This window comes from Pezoporus occidentalis, unplaced genomic scaffold (assembly GCF_034315485.1).
Source record: "Pezoporus occidentalis ecotype Australia unplaced genomic scaffold, CSIRO_AGI_Poc_V1 ctg4, whole genome shotgun sequence".
Classification (NCBI taxonomy): Eukaryota; Metazoa; Chordata; class Aves; order Psittaciformes; family Psittacidae; genus Pezoporus; species Pezoporus occidentalis.
This window is the reverse complement of record NW_026915724.1, coordinates 17,503,538-17,516,936: the sequence shown is the minus strand read 5'-3', so window position 1 is coordinate 17,516,936 and position 13,399 is coordinate 17,503,538.

Here is a 13,399-nt window from a genome sequence, read left to right as displayed (position 1 = left end):
CAAGCAGGCTCCCCAGCATTTCTTGTGTCTCGCAACCCCTGGTTCACTGGGAAGTGTGGGATTTACTCCAAGTGGTAGTAAAATTTACAGCTGCCCCCTTAGGAGTTGCAGTTCTACTTCTGCTTGGGAGGTTGAAAATTCAGTTTTGAATGTACATGGTCATACCCCCAATTATCCACCACATATTGGCGTTCAAGCTGTTTCTTCCCACCCATGACACCCCCGAAACCCAACACCTAGCTAGGTGCTCTCACCAAACAACACCCACATTAGTGAAGGTCTGCCAAAGGTTTGGCCCTCTATCTCTGCCCATCACTGGGGTCTCTAGAGACCCTCAGCTGTAAATCGTGTTTGTGGCAATACAAACATCAGCTGGATTTACAAAGACCACAGAACATACAAGTACACAAAAAATGCTTTACTAATTATTTTTCGGAAGTACTCAATGACATGCAATGGCTTATTTGGGATGGTCTGTAATGTCTTTAAATGGTACAACTTCAGCTAGTTGTTCCAGCCTCCTGAAATGCAGAGATGACAGCATAAGCCTTCCCTGGAAGCAGTGAGGAGTAACTTGTTAGGAGATGGTAACACCTTCCCACCGTGCTAAAGGATTTTGGCACCAGCCCCCACATTAAACATTCAAATTAAAAAGGGTAAAAGTAGCAAGGTGAGAGACTGAGCAATTACAGCAACAATGCCAAGGCCACTAGCTGAGACTGAAATCTGCCCCAGGTTGCACCTTTGGGAAGGGAAGGAAGAAGTGTGGGAGGCAGATTTGAACCTACATTGTACGTCTTACATTGTAAACTTTGTAGTGAAGAGGGAGAGGAGGGGAAAGAAGAGGGAAAAGAAACTTCAGGTGCTATCCCTTCAAAGAAAGTTGCACTCAAGCAAAATGGTTCAGGTCAGATACAAGGAAGAAGTTCTCTACTGCTGGGGCAGTGAGGCACTGGAATGGGTTGCCCAAAGAAGTGGTAAATGCTCCATCCCTCATGGTGTTCAAGGCCAGGTTGGACAGAGCCTTGTGTGACATGGTTTAGTGTGAGGTGTCCCTGCCCATGGCAGGGGGTTGGAACTAGATGATCTTGAGGTCCTTTGCAACCCTAACTGTTCTTTGATTCTATGATTCACTGTGAGCTCATGGAGCCGCAGACTCCCTGCCTTAGCCTGGGGCCTGCTGGTCCAGATGGGCTCAGAGAAGAGCTTTTCAGTCACTAGAAACCTTGCCCAGATCCCAACAGGAAGTACCAGGGCCAACAGTGACAGGAGAAGCAATGCTTATAGCATGCTACCAGGAAAGAGCAAGAGCTGTGATCCCAGAAAAGGGCTTGTGTACCTTCAAAGCAAGGTGAAGGGGACCAAGAAGGTACTGTTGACTTGAGCAAACACTTCCTTTTGTTAGTGATAACGAAATATTGGTTATTATCATAAATTAATTTTCCCTTTCCATGCATACACCCTTTTCCATAATTTTGCTGAGCAGCATCCCAAACCAGCCAGGACCCTTGTCTCTGCTACACTGTTCAGACATGCTCCAGGACTTAATCCCTCATGCCAGAAGCAGCCTCCTAGTTTGCAGTCAAATTTCACTGGTGACTAATTTATAACTCAGTATTGTCAGGGTATATTGGGATTTTCCTTTAGTTTTTAGACTGATACTTATACAAGCTTTTCTTCAGGCTGGAGCCTTACAGCTAAGACAGGTTTGGAGACATCCAGACTACCTCAAGCCACCTGCTTCTCCTGTTGCCACACCAATTATTATGTTGCCTGCGTGGCTGCATTGTGCTTAGTTTTAGAAAGAATAAAGGCAATGTGTTGCAGCATGAGAACAATGGGGACATCATCAGCTTTTAGTGTCTCACACCAGAAAATAAAAGGTTCTCTGTTCTGGTCCCTAAATTTCTGTCCTCCTGTTTGTCGCTGAGAGCACACAGGTATCACCTCTTTCTGCTTCTCTCACACTTAGCTCATCATTACGTACACACTAAGTAAAATAAATAGTTAAGATGGCAAATCTCAACATGTTTATAGAATGTCAAACAAGAAGCTTACCAAATGGTAAGCGCAAGAGATGTGCTATGTGCTGCTGGTTTATTCCCTTCCTTGCGAGGAGGATGCATGGCAATGGCAGTCCCTGGTTGGTAAAGCAGCACACTTGTGACAGCTTCTTCCACCCCTCCATACCTCAACGTGGTCTTGACTTAACAGCCCCTGTGATGGGCAGGGAAGATAACACACCAGGAATAGATTCAGAAGAATTACAGGGCTCAGCAGCCTGTGTGAGGGAAGGAGGAAGGGTTCCTGAAATTATAAATGTGCAGAAAACAATGGGAGTCTGTGGTTTCCAGCAGTATTTTCTGCTGGCAACCAAAGCAGCCTGATTGTTTTGTTTTTAAAAAGATGAAAACCTAATGTAGAAACATAGTAGCTGCAGATTCTAAATAGATGGATAAAAAGCTTTTATTTCTAAACTGCTCTCATCCCACTCAGAGCAAAAATGACTGAATTGTTACCATTTGAGTTGGTTTAACACTCCAGAGCATGCTGTTTGCTCAGTCCTTCCCCACTTGCCAGTGGGTAGATGTCCCTGCAGCGCAATGCACATGTGAACACCCTAATCAGAGGCGTAACCCCCATACACCTTTTTCACACTGTCCTGCATCTGTGGGTGAAAGTACAGCCTGAGAGGCAGTTGGCTCCTGCCAATTAAACTGCCATATGCAGTCCTTTTTAATCGGGAAGGATACTAGCTCTGCCTTCAGGGCAGGGCAGGAGCGCACAGTGGGTCCAGTTCCCACCTGTATACATTGACTGCCTCTTGGTTGTATGTTGGGGTAAGACCTGTCTGTGCACCCACCCATTCAGCTTCCCTTTAAAAGGAAACCCACAGCACCAGCAAGAAGGGGAGCAAGGGGCTGCCCATGTGAGCATTCCTAGAGGAAAAGGGTGAACTGAGAAGGAGGAAAGGAGAACTGAGGCATGTTAAAAGACATGTCCACCTAAAGAAAGGAGAATTGAAGCAATGACTACCCATTCATAGTTAACATCATCATGGTCATCATATTCAACATCATCACTGTCATGGTCATCATCATCGTAGCTTCTTAAGAAAAGGACCTCTTTTCCACTAGCTGTGAAAGGACTAGAAGGGTGCTGAACAGCATGGTTGAAATGCAACCATTAGCAACATTCCTTCTGCCTTCAAGGCCAGAAGTGAGCCGCTGTTCAAAGAGGGCTAGGTCTCTGCTCTGACCTCCCGTGATGCAGCCCACAGTCTAACTGCACTGTAGCTCCTCATGGAGCACGAGGATTTTAATGAAACATGTAAGCATTATAAATCATTTTAAAGATATTTTAGATGGACAAACACACTTCCAAACATTAGTAGGTTGCTCCAATTTCAGTCTCTTCTAGTTGTAAGCATTTTTTCTAGCCAAAACTAGACCAATTTAAGCTTATAAGCCATCACAGAACATTTTCATGCACATCTTTCAAAAGCATACTATGCTTTTTGAAAGCTCAGTATTTAATCCCTTCTTCCAGAGCAACATCTTCCAAGCTATCTGGACATGTTCTCTAATGAGCAGCAGACTGGAAGCCAATCAGCACCTAGAGTATTTCGACGGGCAGTGATTATAACGCACACAAAGCCAACACTGGAACTGCAAAGTGCTCATCTCCCACAACAGACTGAGAGGTTCATTACTGTTTTCTGAATCCAAGACTCTGCAAGCTGTCATCTGTGTTCCAGGGTGACCCGTGCATCATCTCATTTCTGTACAGAATGGAGCTGAATTAAGACAGAGAAGAAAAAAGTACCCTTTTTTTTTGTCCAGTACCCAATCTTTCTTATCCTCCAACATCATGCCAGGTGAGACCTCTATCAGTCAGTGGAGCATACGAGGCATTGCATTTACAGGTACTCTCCGAGGAGCATCTCAGATAACGCAGTTTAAATTATGGAACATGTAGATGAATTAAGAACTATGAGATCCCATTTCCTCTTTCATTCCTTGTTAGGCACATTTCGCTTGGCTGCTGCTGTTTAGATGTCTTTTTGGGTTCATCTTTTATTATTTCAGTAAATGGAAAGAAAAGCAGCAAGAAACTGGTGCATTGCTGGCAGTTGGGTCTGGCTGACTCTTTCACACGGTGCATCCGGAGCTGCAGACTCCACCCTTTGTCTGATTTATTTTAAAAGCCTGCTGTGTCCATTAATGGAAAATTGGACTCTGTTCAGGCTGTGATGGTGACCATGGACAGGAAAATGGAAAGTTTCGGATTAAAGCTGCAGGAGGCCAGGAAGCAAAATATCTGGTGAATTTAATTGATGGTGGCAGCACAATTATTACAGACAAATATTAAAGAAATGGCAGTCTATGACCCAAAGCAGAGCCTCGATTAGAAAGATAAAGGAGTAGCATGAAAGCCTGCAAGGCCACAGGGCTGAGAAATTGAAATATTCCTCACCAGCAGGAAGTTCAGACACTTTGTAAAAGAGGTCTTTTGAATGTATATGATAGGACATCTATCACTGTGACGTTAAATTTGCTAACCATTCAGGCTATTCTCTCCTTAATTTCTTAAAGATCTGACACACACTGGCCTCTTCTCCTCACTTTGGTACTCACTCATCACTAGGCTTGAGAAAGTGGCAGGAGTCTTAAGGACATCCATCTGCGGTTTCATTAAGATAAGAAGCTGAGTAGAGAGAAGTAGCCTTTACTGAAGACCTGATCAGACATTGGAGAAGCCCATCAAGACACATGGAAACACACCTACAGCTGGAATGCTGCTGTCCACAGAGCAAAAGCCAGTAAATCAGTGAACAGACTTTTCAAACAGCAACTGAGCATCTTAGCAATGGAATTCTTAAGGGGGAAAATAGATATATAAAAAGCTAGAAAAACAAGCAGAATTGCTGCTCTAAAACCTACTGGTTGATTCAATAACATGTCCTCATGACTTTTTTGCAATAGGGCAATAAAGTAAAAGTAATATTTATTTTTAGTAACTATGGTTATTTATAGAAGACTACTATAGAACATAGCAGGAGAAGAAACCAGTATGATGACATGGAAACTTAATGGTTTCTACACCAAAAAAAGCCCCCGAAACTCCAAAACTTTCAAGAATGTTGAAATCCCATGGCATGGTCTTGCTTTGTTGTTTGTTTTTAAACCATTACATGAAAAACAATGATAGAATTCTATAGCAGGAATATATTTTTGGAGTGCTCAAAAATATTTCAGCGTACTTTGTACCTTCCTATTAAGGCAAGATAGCTGAATCTCCAGCCCAGAAAAGAATTTGTCATGAAGTGAGGTCATGGAGTCCCTCAGAGAGACCAACATGAAAGATACTGGCTCTTTAAGAGTATGTTCCCTTCCCTCCTTTCCCTAAAAAACATAAAAACCCTTCCAGTCTTCACCTTTGGATTATATGATTGAGTGGACTGGGAGCTTGTGCAATATAACACTCCATTATTTTCTTCCTCGCAGTGGAAGTCACAGCCTAAGACATTCTCATCGGCTCAACCATCTGTTTAAGGGAGCTGTATCTAGCCTGAAACCCATACAAAGTGACTAGAGTATCATGACTAATTTATAAGGAGATTTAATTTGCATCAGTTTAAAAGAAGATGCGATTTATTAACTCACAGTGCAGAACGTGGCAATAGACCCAAGTTTCCTCTAGTCTAGAAAACTGTCCCTGTTTTCCCATGAGCTGCTGAAGCCCCAGATGCTGGCAGCAAGAACTTACACAATCATCTCAGCTGTTTTCCGCTGCTGTTTGCTGCTCTAAAACTGACTTTCCGTGGTTTCGCAGAGGAGTTTGGACCATACTCAGTGCCCTTGTGTCACGTTTTCAGAAGCAAGAAGAGTACAAAACATGAAAGAAACTTTGAAGAGAAAGGAGAATTTACTTTCTAGCTTTTACACCAATTCCTGTAGCAAGAGCTTAAGCGTTTCTCTGCCAAAATTTCCAGAGGCGCTGCCTCTACAGTTCACCATTTGCTGTGGTGAACTACAGTTTTTTTCCCACAGATTTCTGAATCACAGCAGGTTTGTTCTATGGGTTTGTTTGTTTGTTTTAACCCAAAAGAAAACAACGTAGTTGAGTTTTTTCCATCTGAGAGGCTGTGGTAAGCAACTTACTCGTACAACACGGCTATTCACAACATGAGCCATTCAATTCTTTGCTCAGCAACTTTAATATTCCACTCTGAATACAGCTGAGCCACATGGAATTCTGTTGTGTAAGGCTCTCCTTGAAAGTAGAGATTTATTTCCTCTGGTTACAGCCCATCAAGTCTTGGGGCTACAGCCATCTCTGTTAATCTCCACACAGCCTGTTCTTATTCATCATCAGTAATAAGCCCAAGGAGTGCCCATGCTGAAGACAGTACGAACAGACAAAGATAATAAAGAAATAAAAGCTGCCTGGCTGAAGTTTTTAACTTCTGTGCCTACCCTACATCCTAATTCTTTCACTATAACTGGAGACTCTCATTAAATGAGAGAACAATTAACTTTGCCCTGAAGAAGCATTAATATTGAAAGAAAGTTGAACTCCATTTTCTGAGCAGCTATCGCTGGACTGATTTGCAGATCCCAGTCTTTAGCAGTGGGACAGCCAGAAGCAGGATGGCAAAGAGAAGAACTTGGGTGCTGGTTTCTTCTGCCTACTAAAATGTATTGTGTCTCTTACACTACAGCTATTGTAACTGCTGAAGTATGTTACACAAGCAGATCGGGTCGTTCAGAGCAGTGCAGAGAGTCACATACAGCTTTAACTCCAGCTTGATCTCCGGTGACACCAGAATGGGGTTGGCACTTCTGTCATTCAGCTTAAATGAATAACATTAAGTGCAAGGGCTGATCAGGCTGAGCACCCCTGCCAACAGGCTGATAATCTTTCTGCTGGCATTGGACTGCCCACAGGGTTGCAGACATTTGGGATTGAGGGTCTCAATCCAGATTTCTTCTGACTGCTCCAATCTGAATGAACTTCACTTGCTAACTTGTGGAGGTAACTGGCATGGAGGCACAGCGACCCCTTCCCTGAGAAGGCAAAGAACAAACTGATTCCTATACACCAGTAAGGGAGAAGTGACTTGAGAGAAGTTCTCCATGCCTTGTTTGAAACCAAAGCTCATCCCTTGGTGTCCCAGAAGCTGCGTGACAGAGGAACAGCAAAAATCCCTTCTGGTTCCCATCTCTAGCCAGGACCAGAGTGGGCAATTAGCCAGACTGGTTTAGTCTCTACAGCTTTCAAAAGAAGCTCTAAGAAATATTTGCCTTGTGGTGTTTCTCACCCCTGTCAACAAATGCTTCCTGCTTTTGCAATGTGACTGCTAATTACAGCAGCATAATTCTTAGAGTGGGCATTCACAAATCTCCAAAACATTGCTGCTTAAGAACAACTTCATGCTTGAATCATAGTCCTCTTAGCAGACATTTTAACCCTCTTGTTAATCTATCTGTCTGGGTTTAGTGATACTCCTTCTGCACTTAGGCATGGCAAATGACATTTCCAGTTCTCCACCTTTCCTTTCCCTCTTGGTTGCCTAATGACTTAAGGAGCATAACACCAAACTACCATCTTCTCAATCCGAATATCCATTTCCTCCAAATAACATCAACCTTTCTCCTTACCAGTTTTGAACGGGTTGTGCTGGAGGCTTGTTTTATTCAGGCAGCTTCCCTCAGGCAGGAGTTGCTCTTAAACAGTATTGTAAGGCACTGGATGCCTGCAACTCTGACATAACCAAACTTGCTGGTGTACCAGCTTTCCTCATCAGCAAGGGGAACAGAAGTCAGCAGATTACATGTAAACAACATGGATCAGCCTGAAGAATGATCAGGAGAGAACTTATAGCAGCCTTCCAGTACCTAAAGGAGCCAACAAGAAAGCTGGAGAGGGACTTTTTACAAGGTCATGGAGGGATGGGACAAGAGGAAATGGCTTTAAGATGAAAGAAGGGAGATTTAGTTTAGGTGTAAAGAATAAATTATTTCCTGTGAGGGTGGTGAGGCACTGGCACAGGTTGCCCAGAGAAGCTGTGGCTGCCCTATCCCTGGCAGTGTTCAAGGCCAGGCTGGACAGGGCTTTGAGCAATCTGGTCTAGTGGAAGGTGCCCCTGCCATGGCAGCAGGTTGGAACCTTCCAACACGAACCATTCTGTGATTCTGCGGTTCTATGATTCTATGATCAGAATCCTACAGGAAAATGGGCCTTACATCTGCTTCCCAAGGTGTACTGACCTCAACTACTTGAACAAACATAAGTCTTGGGGCAGAACAACCACATTTTCACCAGCCTCATTTCTCCACCATCCCTGTGGAGAAGGACTTGGGGGTGTTGGTCGATGAGAAAAGGAACATGAGCTGGCAGTGTGCGCTCACAGCCCAGAAAGCCAACCGTATCCTGGGCTGCATCAAAAGGAGTGTGACCAGCAGGTCGAAGGAGGTGATCCTGCCCCTCTACTCTGCTCTTGTGAGACCTCACCTGGAGTATTGTGTGCAGTTCTGGTGTCCTCAACATAAAAAGGACATGGAACTGTTGGAACAAGTCCAGAGAAGGGCCACAAGGATGATCAGGGGACTGGAGCACCTCCCATATGAAGACAGGCTGAGGAAGTTGGGGCTGTTCAGCCTGGAGAAGAGAAGGCTGCTTGGAGACCTCAGAGCAGCCTTCCAGTATCTGAAGGGGGCCTATAGGAATGCTGGGGAGGGACTCTTCATTAGGGACTGTAGTGACAGGACAAGGGGTAACGGGTTAAAACTTAAATGGGAGAAGTTTAGATTGGATGTAAGGAAGAAGTTCTTTACTGTGAGGGTGGTGAAGCACTGGAATGGGTTGCCCAGGGAGGTTGTGAATGCTCCATCCCTGGCGGTGTTCAAGGCCAGGTTGGACAGAGCCTTGGGTGACATGGTTTAGTGTGAGGTGTCCTGCCCATGGCAGGGGGGTTGGAACTTGATGATCTTAAGGTCCTTTCCAACCTTAACTATGCTATGATTCTATGATTTGCAAGTTTGCCTCTCTCTCAAAATAATGTTTGTGACCTTCGTGAAAGGTCTGAGACTGCTGATGGCAAACAGCAGAAAGAAAAGCTTGAACACTCAGTTCCCTATATTATCTACAGTCATGTCTGTGAATGCAGTTATGGGATTTCATCTACTGCCATGTGTTCAGAGTGGCTCACATTCATTTTACTATATTCTTCTCTATACAGACTTCTCTACATAGGCACCATGCTGGCAACTGAACAAGTTCTGAGCTATATGTTTTCAAATCTTGATGACAGAGCATAAGACAAAATATACTAAGCATGATCTCAGTGTGTTCCTCAAAGAGATTTTGTATACCATCAATAATTTAACATGTCAACTGGCTACCCCTACCTGTTCTGAAAGCCAAGACATTTATTAAAATGTAGAAGAACACTGTGTGACTGCTTCCTATCCCAGATAGTAAGGAGGAGGTACACTCCCTCCCCAGCCTAGTGATCAAGAAGAGATAGCACAACTTTTTCAGCAGCATTCTTCCAAGACCAAGTCAATTTTCTAGCAGGAATCAAGGTTTACACAATGTCACTTCCAAAGCCTAGTTAGAAAAGGGTTAAGCTTCTCAAACAAGGCAATTAATACGGAAATGGTTACACAACCTTTATGGGCTCCTCTAAGTTGTTGTTAGGGCTAAACAGACGTATTTGTAACATACCCTAACAAAAACAAAACCCCTATGAATAAGCAACACATTTTTCAGAAGCAAATCTCTTCCCATTTTATCTCCTGGTACAAAAGTATTTTGGCTCATTTTTTTCCAATCACCTCCTTCAGTGCCCTCCATCTCCTTCCCCTCACCCACGCCCCCTTTTTTCCAAACAAAATGAGCCTGTCCCTGCGTCTATCCTCTGAAACAGGATTAAAGTTTCACACTGAGCCTGTTGCCTGGGGTTCACAGCAGCAGATGATCCATTTGAAAGCTGTTCATTCAGCTTCTGCTCTCGGCAAGACAAATTTGCTATGGAGTTTTCTTCACCCCACCGATTCCTTTAGCTTACAGGTAGAATAAAGCTGGAGGAAAACTTTCCTCAGCACTCTATATAGCTCCCAGCAAGTAAGTTTTCTAGAGTACTTAGTAAAAGCATCCTTTTCAAAACATGTCCTATGTTGACATCACATTTCTTGAATTCTTCAGATCTTTTTGTTTGAAAATAGGAAACAAGAACATAAATATACATATACACACACTCATCCACCACCACTGTTTAAAAGAGCAATAGTAAACTGGAATCTGTCTCTTACCAAGCATTTTAATAGGTCCACTGCTTTTTAAAAAACAATTTAAAGAGCCTTTCCTATTGCTTTTTGCTATGATCACTTGCTCTGCAGATTTTCAGCTTCAGTATTAAACTGGTACTGAAAGACTGGCATAGATTCTCTTCCAACATGAAGCACAACAGCCACGCAGCAATAAGCAAAAGCAGAACCAATTCAATGGTAAGCATCAGGTTCATTTAATTCATTTAATAGCAGTTTCTGCTGGAAGCTATGTCATGTCACACACGCCAGATCCAGAAGATTGTTTCAAAACAGCATCTCTTTTGCCTGCCTTTTAGTAACCCACACAGTAACCCACATCCAGCAGCTTTACTGTTTCAGTCTTCTTTTGATAGCAAATGGCTTTAAGTAGAGACACTTTACCACGGAGGCCAGCCGCATGCATGAGTTGTGCCTCTGCAGCAGGTAACACAAGTCTTGCCCCAGAACAATTACTTTGGGAGAAAAACCCCAAAGAAAATAAAAATTTGGAAAATAAAAGTGTAAGCAAGAGAAGGTCAAGAACATGTAACATGATTCACAACCATCTGTGTCCGAGTGGTTTGATTAAAACCAGTATGTGATGGGAAAGCCTCCAGGGACCTGCTGCCCCTCAGAAAGACCAGCACACTCCGGTTTCGCTCTCTAGTCCCATGAGCCAATGGACCAAGAACTGGGGAGCCTGCAGATGTTAGGTTCCTTAAAGGACAGATACTGATAAAACCAGAGGTCCTTCTACCAGCTGAGCTACAGGTCCATTTCTTTGCATTCAGGCATTAAATGGGGTCACTGCATCTCTGCAAGACAAAGAACTCCTCCTTGCTCAGAGCTGGGTGCTTGTCAATTTCTACCTTTGACCAACTAGAAAAAAGGTCAATTAGATATAAATAATCACCCTTGCAAATGCCTTCTCTAAAATACTGACCATAGATGCTCATTAGTCTTGTAAGAGCCACCTTAAGCTTGAATTTCTGAGGTTTCCTGCTTTGAAGACCATTATGACAACCCTGGAGTGTTTATTTTACCATGCAGTATCCTACTTTCTGAGGCCAGGCCGAGTTAAAGATCAGGCCACTGCTTCCTCAGGAATTACAAGGTTCGCTCTGCCCCATCCCCTCCAGTTGCCAGCCTTCACAAATGGTCCATTCATGCCCATGTTCCCCAGGTTTCCCTTATGCTGTCAGCTCCTTTCTGCCTGGGACTACTGCAGACAGGGAGCACAACGGGTGCCTGTCTCCTCCCCCCTGGGTGCCGCTGGTGGGAATGCACCCCTTCCCAAAGGCAGGGGTGGGGAGACAGGGTCTTCCTACAGGTGCCCTCCCACAGCTCACCTTTACGTTTGTATGGCAGCCTTGTTCTCAACCGAGATGCCATCTCAGGGCTTTCCAACTGCTGCAGCTCATCGTGTCCAGGCTGACATACCAACTGTAGCACATATGCACTGGCAAAGGCAACACTGGTTCCAACAGCCAGAAGCCCTCCAAAGGGCTCTTTCTCCACAATCTCTTGCCCTATAGCAGGGCTAAACCTCCAACAGCTCACTGCCAGCAATGCTTAAGCAACCCTTTACTCACAGATACTCCCACAAGGGTGGCTGCCACACTAGACCCCATCTCTGCTCTCACCTCTGCCATAGCTTGAGGAAGAAGGAAGAGAGCCATGCCTTTAGCACCTTGAGACAATATGCAAAGATGGGGTTTAAAGGCCCTCAAGCTCCACTTCTACTCTACTCTGAGTTTTCACCAAGACTGAGAAGCCTCATGCTGGTCCACAGCAGTCATCCTCACTTGAAGCATGTCAGGTCAGTTCAGAGGGTACTTCTTCCCAGCCACATTTGACAGAAGAGCTCAACTTCACCATTAACTCCGCTTCCTTGATTTGCTTATGTGGCACTCAATTTAAACCTGCAGTATTTTGCTTACATCAAGCAGTCTTAGAAAGGCAAACATATTGTGCTAAGGCACAAAAATGAAATCAGAAGCAAACAGCTCAGTGTTGTTTAACATGCATGAAGCTAAAGAAAAAGGTAGTGGACTTACTATGCAGGGAGATGCTAATTGAGCAGCTGCAGAGACTGAATTCCCCCAGAGACCAGACAACACAATTCCTGTTGCATCCAACTAACCTTCCTAAGCATGCCCTCTGCAATTAAAATACATACTAAAGCAACTATGGCTACTGATTAGACCACTGGCTTTCCACTGAGACCACCAGCAAGAAAGCAAATGGGTGTTCTGGGTTTTGGTACATTGCTATTGGTACAGCACAGATAAGAGAGAGGAAGGAGAGTAATTCAGACTGCAGCCTACCCTTGAAAGTTACACAAGAAGAGAGGTACACAATGAGCTTTTCCCACAGCAAGTGTTCCAGCTATGATTGCAAAAGCTCACTCTTCACAAGGTCTCCCAGGGTCACTAGTCACTTCAAAACCAGCAGGAAGGTGGCATGGCAAGGATCCAACCATATTGCCATAGCTCGCTGGCTGGCAGAGCTAGTTGCCTGGGGAAAGCCACTGTGCTGCAGCCATCACTCCCAGAACTATCTGAATTTACAGACTGGAAGGCCATGAGGGTCCATGGTTGGCTGTATGTTGGATCACTGGTGGGCACCAGTACGGGCCCAACTCCCTGTGTCATGTGGCTCATGCTGGTTTCAGGACTAGTGCTCAAGCACGTTTCTTTCATGCACATCCTTCTCTCCCCATTTCTTTCCAAACCTGAGTTTTGCCACCTGGCAAAAAAATGGCTCACTTCAGACTCAAGCCAAAGTGTGACCCAACATACATGGACAATATACCTCTGCTAACTGTAGTCTTCTAAAAGCCATGTGTCTTGTCTCAGCTAGACACCTTACTTCCATCTACATAGAGATAAGCACTTCCAGAGGGTCTTTCAGTCACATTAACACAGCAATCTAGTCAAGAAGAATCATCTCTGTGCAGGCACCCCTCTCCTTCCACTGACTAAGAAGGAAATTCTGTCAACTTAGACTTAGGGACTACACTTCAGATATCTAATGTCATGTGAGAAAAGTCCCTCTCCTCACTGAAGATTTGTTATCAAACT